At 36.6% G+C, this 12,810-nt stretch overlaps 1 non-coding gene across 1 annotated transcript; it reads right to left on the minus strand.

Annotated features, from left to right (window-relative positions):
- Positions 1-6,684: 6,684 nt before the first annotated feature.
- On the minus strand, positions 6,685-6,791 carry LOC141694703 (small nucleolar RNA R71). The gene has a single exon (XR_012563988.1). It is a non-coding gene; the product is annotated as a small nucleolar RNA R71 (small nucleolar RNA).
- Between the last annotated feature and the right edge of the window lie 6,019 nt (positions 6,792-12,810).

Raw genomic sequence — 12,810 nt, forward strand, 5'->3', positions numbered from 1 at the left:
GCGGAAACTTGTTCGGGGTTGATTCAAATTGTCTAAAACTGAAGAGGTATGTTCAATCGAATCTTAACAACGCTTATGTATGCATATTGAGCTACGATTGTTGTGTTTTCTGGGTATGTATGTGTGGTATCATTTTGATATTTAATTTACCATGTTCGTATATGTAAGTTATGTTATTGTATTTAATCTGATTATGTATGTTGTAAGTTATGTGTAGTATCATTTTGATTAATCTGAAATTGTGTGTTTCCTTCTTAGTTGTTGTCATTATTTGCATGTTATAGTTACATACACCGTCATGGTGATTTTACGCTTATTCCTTATGTCAAGTATGTGGGTGGTGAAGTTGATGTTCTCAAGGATTTTGACACTGATGTGCTATCTTTTAGACATTTGGATGAGTTTGTTGGTAAATTTAGGTATCACCCTAGTGAGTTAGTATACTTCAAACTGATGGAAAAACATGGGAAAATGGTACAAGGTTGTTGTTTGATGATAATTCAGTGAGAGATATGGTTGAGATACATAGACGTTTAGGTCGAATTGATCTGTATGTGGATCATTATAAGCTAGATGAGGTGATTTATGGTACTGATAATGGGGGAGGAGAAAAACAATATAGTGATGACATTGATTCATCTGATCCTGAATATGATGTAGAAACAGAGAACTTTGAGTCTGATGAAGATAGTCTATATAACAAGTTTGGAGAGAGTGATGATGAACTCAGAACTAATAGAGAGAATTGCAAAAAAAATAAAGAGTCATTAACCATTAACAAATCTAAGTCTGATGTTAGAGTAACCAATCCTAGCAATATGAGTGATGATGATTCTGACTTTGCTTCTGATGAACTAAGATCAGAGTCATCTTCTAGTGAAGATGAGAATGCTAGGATTGATTATGTTGGGCCTTCGAACCCCAAGAAGAGGAAGAAAACTGGGACCACTGTTAGATATGGACAAAAAGATGAGATTATAAGGTGGCGGGTGGGGAAGAAGTTTGGGTCTATGGCATAGTTCAAAGATGATGTGAGACAGTATGGAATTAAGGATAGAAGGGAAATTCAATTTGTGACTAGTGATTCTAAAAGGTGTCAAGTATGTTGTGAGGCTGATTGCAAGTTTTACATATGGTGCAGCAAAGATAAAGATGGTGAGAAGTGTACCATTAAAACCTTGGTGAATGAACATAATTGCACTAAACCCCATTCAAACAGGCTTTCTAGTGTGAAATATCTAACTGAGATCTATGGTGAGAGGGTTAATAGAAACCCACAATGGAAAGTCAAGGAAATGGCAAGGGCAATCAAACAAGAATTAGAGATTGAGGTGCCAAGGATAAAAATATTGAGGATTAGAAAGGCTTCATTAGAAGGTGTGCATGAAGCTTTAAAGGAGCAGTACTTAAGGCTGAGGAGTATGGGGCATGAGATTTTACTTAGTAATCCCAAGAACACAGTGCAGATCATGACTAGTAGGCTTAATGAGGGTGATCCCAATAAGTTTAATAGGATATATATATCTTATCATGCATTGAGGGAAGGCTGGAAGGCTAGGCGTAAATACAAAGATTTGAAACAACAAGTATAAAAAGAACCAAATACAATGGCCTAGCAATCTAGGGTTCTTTTTTTCACTCTAAAGATATATAACTCTTATCAAATGATAATCAATATAAACTAAGAAGCTATAAATGATGGGTGTTATAGATTTGTAAGACTTTAAAAGGTGTGAATCAAATTGGGCAACATTTTTCTCCTTAATTTCAATAAATGAAATTAAATAATTCTCTGAGAAATAAGTTTTCCAGAGCTTCGCTTGAATATTTGATGAAAAGTTATTTTCCAATCTGCTTCTTGATTGATTATATAGCTGGTAGGTTGAGGAGAGAGAGAAAGGACACGTGGTTGATTTACATCCATAGAGTTGTGACGGTTGATCTAGATGCAAGGTCTTGTGATTGCAGGGTCTATGACTTGATTGGTAAACCATGTGAATATGCCATAGCTGTCATCCATGACAGAAGACACCATCCAGTAGATTATGTATCAGATTTCTCCAAGAAAGAGAAATTTTTGGCATCTTATAGCTTCCCACTTGAAGCCTTAAAGGGTGAGAATTTTAGGGAGATACACTCAAGTAAAGAGCTACTTCCACCAGATCTTCCATAAAAATTAAGGGGAAGACCAAAAAGAATGAGGAGAAAGGAAAGATGGGAGGGTGGTAATAGGTCTCAACCATCACAATCAGGGCCTATTCTGCAGAGGTATAACAATAAGAGGATCATGCATTACATCACATGTGGCCAGGAAACACACAGATCTAATTGTTCAAATAAAAATGGAGTGCCACTTGAGGAAACACACACAAGAGAGTCTAACTAAGGTCAACCTTCAGTAAAGAAATCTGCAAATGTTGTGAAGAAGAAGAACACTAAAGAGCTAAGGAATAATCAACTTCAAGTAAGGAACCAAGTCAAAAAAAATAATAAGGGCCAACAATCTCATGCTGAAGATCCTGTAAAAGCTAAAGCTGGCCCAGTGGTCACACAAGAAAACACAAGGTCTGTGAAAGTTGGTATGACTTCTAAGAAAACAAAACATGTCAAGAGGCAGAAGCTTCAATTTAGGAGAAATATAAAGATGGCAGATAAGGGCATAGAGAATGGAGCACCTGTGAAAACTCAAGTAGAAGAACCAGTGGTCACACAAGAAAAACCAATTGAACCAGTAAAAATTTCTAAAAGAAAATTGCCCTTTGTGAAAGATGACAATCCTGCAGGTAAAGCTTTTTTCTTAACTGGGGATAAGTCAAAGAAGTTGGAAGAAAATCTGAGGGGAGCTATGAGTGACAAGGCTCTGCTACTCCCACCACCTGGGGTGTCCCAGTTTAGACCACCAAGAACCTCTCAATCTGCAGCTGGAGTGCCACAAAGGACCTCAACCAGACTTCGAGCAAAGAAGCAGTTCAAGTTCAAGAACAGTAAAGATGATCCACTCATAATTGCATATTAATTGCATCCTTGAATGTCTTTTACTAGTATTTTGAACCCTTTTCACTTTTGGTTAAGTATTTTGGAGATTATGGTTTTACTGTTATGGTATTACTCTTATGGTATGTTACAGACTTTTATTTGGTCATTTGTAGGCTATTTCTAAATGCTTTTGTAAGACATTTTTTATGCAAATTAAAGGGGCTACTACTTTTATATTACACACGTTCTATATTTTTAATTTGCATTTATGATTATACAGGGGGCATATATTCATTAAACTTCATTTTTATTCATCAAAATATTCATTACATACATGACATTTATAGTCATTCATTACATTCATCACATTCATCTACCCGATACCAACCACATCCATTCCATCCACCTACCAGCCATCAACCACATCTTCCATATTTACTACTCTACTTGAACATTAACACCACTCCAATCATTAATACACAAACAATCACATAAATTTTCAAATGTGTGTTCAAGCTATTATTTTTCACCATTAGATCACGCACATCTTCTTTCAAGGACTTCCTTTTTTCACCATTTTCTGCAAGATTTTCTTCCACAAGCTTCAATTTTTCCACCAAAAAATTCTTTTGCGATTTAAATGGATAATCACATCAAATGCCCTTCCACTGAAATCTTGATCAAATAATTCAAAAAATGGCATCCAACACCAACTTCCTAAAAAAATTGAAGTAACAAGAAATCAAAATTTTTAATCAAGTATAAAAACGTCTAAAATCAAGCCACACATGCTACTGTTCCAATTACCTTCACTGTACCACATGTATAAAATCTTCTTCCTGGGTTATTGTGAGTCCATGAGGTATTCACCCTAGCTCGTTTACCACACCAACACCATTTTTTCTCCCTCTTCTGACTCGATTTTATTGTAGAAGTATTCATGATTATTTCAAACTAAAACTTGTGATTTTAGGAAGAAGCAACTATATATATATATATAATGTTAGGAATATGTTGTGAACTTGATGATAAGATGAACAAAACACCTTAGTAGATTTAACTTAGTATTTTGTAGCTCTCGACGGATGTTCTACAATAGTCCCGACGGATGAACTTTATAGTCCCGACGGATGACAACTGAACATCCATCGAGAGTGTAGCTTATGTAATAATAAGTCTTGTAGCACATTCCTGCAAATAACAATGTATTAGTAGATGCTGTAGGATTCTTTAAGTCATGTTGACTATTAGATTGATATGTAGAATGGGTTGGCTATTGTCAATATAAGATGTTTTGTAATTCTGTATAAGTGAAATAGAGTCAAGTGATAGAAAGGCTCCCGATGGATGATCTACAAAGGCTCCCAACAGATAATCAACAAGGCTCCCGACGGATGACTAACATAGTCCCGACGGATGATTTATTCAAAATAGCAGTTGACACTGACAACACACTCACATGCGTCGGGTGTTTGCAAATGGAATGTGGCAGCCTAATTGCAGGATTTAGAGAACAAAGAAGCATTACCATTTCCATGCAATTATGAAGATATTCAAAAATTCTGGATAGAGTAAGGAAGTAGCATGAAATTAGACTAGAAATATTTTTCTGTTTTACTTGTTTGTCTTTTTATCATGTAACTTGGTAGTATATAAACCAAGTGTAGTGATGAGCGTGCAATTTATCTTAATATTGTCCATATATTTTGGTTATTTTGCATTGATTTGGATTTTTATTTAATAAATATTAATGTTTTATTATAGGTATCAAGGAGATAAAATAATGGAAGGCTTGGAGTTTACAAAATCATATTTGGAGTTTAATTTGATTAAAAATCGAATTTTATGGGCCAGCTGCGCAGTCTACACTGTTTGGGCCATATCTGGAGTTCTAGGAGTCTGATTCTGATGATTCAACAACCCATGGAAAGCTTATGAGAAGAGCTTCAATTTAGAATTGGTCTTGAATTTATAATCCACCTGAATCAGCCCAGAATCACAGCCCAAAAATCAACTACGAATTTCCTTTCCTGAAATTCGATTCTAATTGAGAAATCTCTTTGTATTTACTTCAATTCATTAAAAATACTTTTATTAGAGATATTATTATTATTATTCAGACCTAATCTGAATAAGGGGAGAAAGCACAAGAAAAAGAGAGACACGTAATATAGAGAGAGAAAGAAGAAGCCCGAGGAAGGCGACACAGCCATTGAAGACATTCACTTGGATTGTTTTTCTCCCTCTTTGTGATTTGAATTCTCTCCTTCACTTTTTCATTATGAATATGTGTTATCAAATCTTGGATGCTTTTGAGATTTTTATTATGAACTAATTTTATCAAAGTTGGGATTTTTATGGAACCCTAACATGGGATTATTGGTGTTTTGTTAAAGAGTATTGTGTGCAGTCCTACAGTTTATTTGTTCAAATGATTTTCATACTTATACTTGTTATTGTCTGATCAACTGTAGTAGGTTACTGAATTAATTATAATACCGAGAGGGTTATAGTTAATAGACATAAAACTTGAATGATGCATGCTTATATCTTGTCATTATAACATTGTTACGGTATAGACATATATTGTGACCATGCATAGCTTTGTGAATTGGTGCTTAATTTTATTCTGAGAAGTAAATTGGCATAGACATATGTTAATTTATTTGATAGGAATTATACCATGGTAATTCCGAGAGGAACCTATGACCAATGAATTCTAGCTGGTGAACTGTGGATTTGCTATAGTACATCGCAACTCTTTTACCAATTTTCACGTGTTAGGGGATAATAATTTCCTGACTTATCTTCTCATACTTGAATCTCTATCAACTTTTTGTGCTAGTTTAATTTTAGTTATTTAATTCAGTTTTTATTAATTAGTTATAAAAAAATCTTCAACACTTTTGTGCTCGATAACTGAATTGTTAGATATTATTTTCAAAATTAATACAAATATACAGTCCTTGAGGAACGATATCTGGTATTTACTACTATATTACTTATTTGCGATTGTGTACACTTGCATATCAGTATTTTACGTAACAAGTTTTTGGCGCCGCTGCCGGGGACTGTTTTAGTTGTTAATTGTGAAGTTAATTTTCTTGCAGTTTGGTTTTAGTTACTTCTGTACTAACGAGAGTAATTATTGTTTCTTATAAGGTTTCTTTGTGTATGAACGAAGAACCCTCGGGATTAGTTGCTTCTGATCCTGAAATTGAGAGAACTTTTAAAGCACGAAGAAGAGTGCAAAGTAGAGTAAAGGAAGCAAATATCATCATGGGTGAACTGGTTAATAACCAGGATTTGGTACCCAATGGCATGGTGAAGGATGATAGAGATAGTGCTATACGGATGTATGGGAAACCTCGTGTTGATAAGTTGAATTCTGGAATTGTCAAACCAGCTATTCAAGCAACACAGTTTGAGCTAAAACCAGTCATGTTTCAGATGTTGCAAACTATCGGTCAGTTTAGTGGGATGGCTACTGAGGATCCTCATCTTCACCTTCGGTTGTTTGTCGAGGTTTGTGATTCTTTCAAACTTTCTGGAGTCACAGATGATGTTTTGCGGTTGAAGTTGTTTCCTTATTCTGTGAGAGACATGGCAAGAGATTGGTTGAATTCTATTGCACCATCCTCGGTGACTACTTGGAGTGATTTGGCAGAAAAAATTCTGATAAAGTATTTTCCTCCTACCAAAAATATAAAGCACCGTAATGAGATTAATTCTTTTCAGCAGCTGGATGATGAGTCTTTATATGAAGCCTGGGAGAGATTTAAGGCATTACTCAGAAAATGCCCACACCATGGTCTTCTTCATTACATTCAGATGGAGACATTCTATAATGGTCTTAATGCTCAAACAAAATTGGTGGTGAATGCATCTGCAAATGGGGCTTTGTTGGCCAAGTCTTATAATCATGCATATGACATTCTTGAGACAATTGCAACAAATAATAATTAGTGGAAAACTAATAGAGCTCAAGCTGGAAAAAGGGCGGTTGAAATATATGAGGTCGATGTTGTGACCTCAGTGCGAGCTCAAATATCATCTATGGAGAATATGCTCAAGAGCTTGACTATGGGAAGTAACCAATCTATGGGGCATTCAACGAATTCACATGTTAATCATATCAAGAATGTGTCATGTGTGTATTGTGGTGAAGAGCATACTTACGACAATTGTCCTTCAAATCCGGAATCTGTTTTCTATGTTGGGAATCAAAATAAAGGTGGCCCTTATTCAAACACTTACAATCAATCTTGGAGACAACATCATAATTTTTCTTAGAGCAATCAAGGGGCTACGTCTGGAAATTCAGCAAATGCTTTCAGGTCGAATAATCCTCCGGGATTCTCTCAACAAGCTCAATAACAGTTGCCTCAACAAGCATCTCAATCCTCTTCTCTTGAAAATATGTTAAAAGCATACATGGCTAATAATGATGCACTCATCCAAAGTCAAGCGACATCATTGAGAAACTTGGAGAATCAAGTTGGACAGCTAGCTAATGAGCTGAGAAATCGACCACAAGGCACTCTCCCTAGCGACATTGAAAAGCCTAGGAATGAGCACTGCAAAGCCATGACATTGAAGAGCGGAAAAGTCTTGGAGAATACTAAATCTAATTCCAAAGAAGGTGCTTCATCTACAACTGGAATTGGGGAGAAGATTTCTGACAATGGTGGTAATAAAACTTCTGAGGTTGTTCCAACACTTCAACCCCAACCACCATTTCCTCAACGGTTTCAAAAGCAGAAGCAAGATGTTCAGTTCAATAAATTTCTGGATGTTCTGAAACAACTTCACATCAATATTCCACTTGTTGAGGGTCTTGATCAAATGCCTAACTATATGAAATTCATGAAGGACATTCTTACAAAGAAGCGAAGATTGGGAGAATTTGAAACGGTAGCTCTAACACAAGTGTGTAGTTCATTCGTGCAGAATAAAATACCATCAAAGATGAAAGATCAAGGGAGTTTCACTATCCCTTACACTATTGGAAATTCTTATTGTGGTATGGCATTGTGTGATTTGGGAGCTAGCATTAACTTGATGCCTATGTCTGTATTCAGGAAACTGGGAATTAGAGAAGTTCGACCTACAACTGTCACTCTTCAACTCGCAAATAGATCTCTTGCTCATCTTGAAGGAAAGATTGAAGATGTTTTGGTCAAGGTAGATAAATTCATCTTTTCTGCTGATTTTATTGTCTTGGATTATGAAGCATATCGAGAAGTTCCCATTATCTTGGGTAGGCCCTTCCTTGCTACAAGAAGAACATTGATTGATGTGCAAAATGGAGAACTAACAATGAGAGTTCAAGATGATAAAGTGACGTTTAATGTTTTCAAGGCGATGAAATATTCTAATGATGTAGAATCTTGCTCAGCGATCACTTTGGTTGATGACCTACTCTCTGATAACCTAGAGTTCTGTTCTTCACACGACCCTCTAGAGCAACTAATTCTCAATGCATCTGAAGATAAAGTTGATAATGTTGATCTTTTAGCTTGGTTGGAAGCTAATTCACAAGGTATAAGAACTAAAGGCCGCTTTGAATCACTCGAGTTATCTTCGAGGGAATTCAAGATTTCAATGCCATCTATTGATGAAGCACCGAAGTTGGAATTGAAGGCTCTTCCTTCTCATTTGAAGTCTGCGTATTTGGGACCTTCTTCAACATTACCTGTTATTATCTCTACGGAACTTTTTGATGCACGAGAAGAGAAATTGGTGGAGACTCTTAAAAAGCACAAGAAAGCTATTGGGTGGACTATTACAGATATTCGGGGTATTAGCCCTTCTCTTTGTATGCATAAAATTTTATTGGAAGATGGTGCTAAAGGGTCCATTGAAGGACAACGTCGCATAAATCCTATCATGAAAGAGGTGGTGAAGAAAGAGATTATCAAATGGCTTGATGCATGTATCATTTATCTGATTTCTGATAGCTCATGGGTTAGTCCTGTACAATGTGTGCCTAAGAAGGGTGGAGTCACTGTGATAAAGAATGAAAATAATGAGTTAATTCCAACCAGAACAGTCACGGGTTGGAGAATATGTATTGATTATCGAAAGCTGAACAAGGCCACTAAAAAGGATCACTTCCCATTGCCCTTTGTTGAACAAATGCTGGACAGACTTGCGGAAAGAGAGTACTATTGTTTTCTTGATGGGTACTGTGGTTATAATCAGATATTTGTAGCTCCAGAGGATCAACATAAAACTATATTCACATGTCCCTGTGGTACTTTTGCCTTTCGAAGGGTGTCATTCGGCTTATGTAATGCTCCTCCAACTTTTCAAAGATGTATGATGGCTATCTTTTCCGACATGGTTGGTGAATTTCTAGAGGTGTTCATGGATGATTTCTCGGTATTTGGAGACTCTTTTAATGATTGTCTATGTAACTTGGGTAAGGTGTTGGAAAGATGTGAAGAACCCAATATTGTACTTAACTGGGAAAATTGTCACTTTATGGTGAAAGAAGGCATCGTATTGGGTCATAAAATATCAAGAAAAAGAATTGAAGTTGACAGGGCCAAAATTGAGGTTATTGAGAAGCTACCTCCTCCTACTTCAGTCAAGAATATTCGAAGTTTTCTTGGGCATGCAGGTTTTTACAGACGGTTTATCAAGGACTTCTCCAAAATTTCTAAGCCGCTTTATAAGTTATTGGAGAATGACACTCCATTTCAGTTTGATGAAGCATATTTAAAGGCTTTCGAGGAGTTAAAGAAGAGATTAATTTCAGCACCTATCATTATTGCACCAGATTGGAGCTTGCCTTTCAAATTAATGTGTGATGCTAGTGATTATGCAGTGGGAGCAGTGATGGGGCAAAGAAAGAACAAGGTATTTCATCCGATCTACTATGCAAGTCGTGCTTTAATAGGAGCACAGTTGAATTACACAGTGACTGAAAAGGAGCTTCTGGTTGTTGTGTTTGCCTTTGACAAGTTTCGCTTTTATCTTGTGGGCACAAAAGTGGTTGTCTTCACTGACCATTCAGCCATAAAGTACTTAATCACCAAGAAAGATGCAAAGCCACACTTAATTAAGTGGTTTCTTCTGCTTCAAGAGTTTGATATTGAGATACAAGACAGAAAAGGTGTTGAAAATCAAGTAGCCGATCATTTATCAAGAATGGAGTACAACAATGAATCTCACACTATGGTTCCCATCAAATAAACATTTCCAGATGAACGGATGTTTTAGGTACAAATCTCTAATGTTACTCCATGGTTTGCTGATATTGCAAATTACTTAGCTACTGGATTAATGCCACCTGATTCATCAAGTGAACAAAGGAAGAAATACTTGCATGATGTGAAGTCTTATTTTTGGGATGAGCCTTATTTGTTCAAGCAGGGTGCAGACCAAATTATTAGAAGATGTGTTGCTGAATTTGAGATGCAAGATATTCTTTTCCATTGTCATTCTTCTCCTTTTGGTGGACATTTTGGTGGACAACGCACTGCTTCAAAGGTACTACAATCTGGTTTTTTTGGCCTTCTCTATTTAAGGATGCTTATGCATATGTTGTTAGATGTGATCGGTGTCAAAGGGTTGGTAATATCTCAAGAAGAAGTGAGATGTCATCGACAAATATCCTTGAAGTTGAATTGTTTGATGTGTGGGGCATCGACTTCATGAGACCATTCCCTCCTTCTTTTAAAAATGAGTACATCTTAGTGGCTGTTGATTACATCTCTAAATGGGTGGAAGCTGCTGCCTATCCCACTAATATTGCAAACGTTGTCGTCAAGTTCTTAGAAAAACACATCTTGACTCGCTTTGGAACCCCAAGGGCTATAATTAGTGATGAAGGTACACACTTTGTGAATAAATGGTTGGCAAATACTTTGTCTAAGTATAATGTGCGACACAAGGTAGCTATCGTATATCATCCTCAAACTAATGGGCAAGCTGAGTTTTCTAATAGAGAAATCAAGGGTGTTCTTGAGAAAGTTGTGAATCCGAATCGAAAGGATTGGTCTACAAGGTTAGATGAGGCTCTGTGGGCTTATCGCACGGTGTACAAAACTCATTTGGGCATGTCACCATATCATTTAGTTTTTGGAAAGGCGTGTCATCTACCAGTTGAGCTCGAACACAAAGCTTATTGGGCTCTCAAAAATCTAAATTTTGACATGCAACTTGCTGGAGAAAAGAGAATGCTACAACTTGATGAGTTGGAGGAGTTACGATTCTTCTCCTATGAGAATGCTAAACTTTATAAAGAGAAGACAAAAAGTGGCATGATAAAAATATTCAATCTTGAGTGTTTGAAGTGGGGCAACAAGTCTTATTATTCAACTCAAGGCTAAAGTTGTTTCCGGGAAAGCTGAAATCCAGATGGTCCGGTCCCTTTACAATTGTGAGAGTACAACCCTATGGATTCGTGAAACTACGTGATAATCAAGGCAGAGAATTTCAGGTGAACGGACAACGTATAAAACATTATTGGGGAGGTGAGGTTATTCGTAATAAAACTTCACTTGATTTAAAGAGCCCTAATAGAGAATGACGTCCGGCTAAATGAGGTTAACGACAGCGCTTCTTGGGAGGCAACCCTATATGTTGGTATGCAATTTAGTGTAATATTAATATTATTATAGTATTATTATAATCTATTTTTGCATTTTTTTTAGAAGATTAGTTTATTTTTGTATTTATTTTACTCTGCCACAAGGTTCCTTGATGAATTTTGTGTGAAGTGTTACAGGAAAAAAAATTGATGTACATGATCATGCGATACTTGGGCATGATCATGAAATGTTTAGTGTTAGATACTACCTGATTTCTCCTTTCTAACACCATCATGCTACCGGTAGAGCATGTCCATGCACCCTGCTCTAGTAAATGCCATCTTGCCAACACGCACATTGTTGTTGTCACTCTCTGAATGTCAAAACAGTTGCATCCTCTAGATTGTTCATACTCTTAATTCAGCATGGTCATGCACATCAGCCATATGTAAGCATTGAAACAACTGGAATTTTTTGGGGATCTGGCATGCTCATGCTAGTTACTAGCATGCTCATGCGATTCATCCCTCCAGTAACTGCCATTTTTTGATGATTTGGCACGCCCATGCCACCTGCGGCATGTTCATGCTCCTTCAGGCCTTCTTGCGACTGCTATTTTTCTATAAATTGGCATGATCATGCCAAGTACTGAGCGTGTTCATGCACATATCCAGCACTTTCATGCCCTGCACAAGCATGCTCACATCCCCACACGCCATGCAGCATTGTAGTTTATTGACAATCTAGCATGTTCATGTCGATCGCTGCATGATCACGCACACTGTAGCACTCTGATGCAATAACACAGCATGTTAACGCTCGTTCTTGGTGTCTAGCAACTGGAATAATTTGAATAATTGGCATGCACATGCTAATCTTCTGTATGTTCATGCTTGAAATGTGCTAATTCAACTATCCAGATGGCAGGTCTGGAGGTTTGGGATAACAGGCCCATATTGCAAGTGTGCTATTATAAAAAAAATATGTTATTGTTGGGATTTGATCCCATGTCCTACCGCTACTAAACTCTCCGATGACACCTAGAACCAGCTGAGCTACATTTGCAATTGTGTTAATAAAAGGAGCTCCTGGTTTAAAAACAACACTTCTCATTTAGATTGGAGCAACACTTCATGCGACATTGGGGGAGTATTTTTCACCTTTTTTTGTATAATTTTTAGATTAGTTTTTATTTTTTTTATTTTCCTTTTTCATTTGTGTATTCTTTTCGAGTCTTTTTAGTTATATATTATATATATATATGTTGTTCATTGGGGGCAATGAACTACTTTAG

Source organism: Apium graveolens, chromosome 10, assembly GCF_009905375.1.
Source record: "Apium graveolens cultivar Ventura chromosome 10, ASM990537v1, whole genome shotgun sequence".
NCBI lineage: Eukaryota > Viridiplantae > Streptophyta > Magnoliopsida > Apiales > Apiaceae > Apium > Apium graveolens.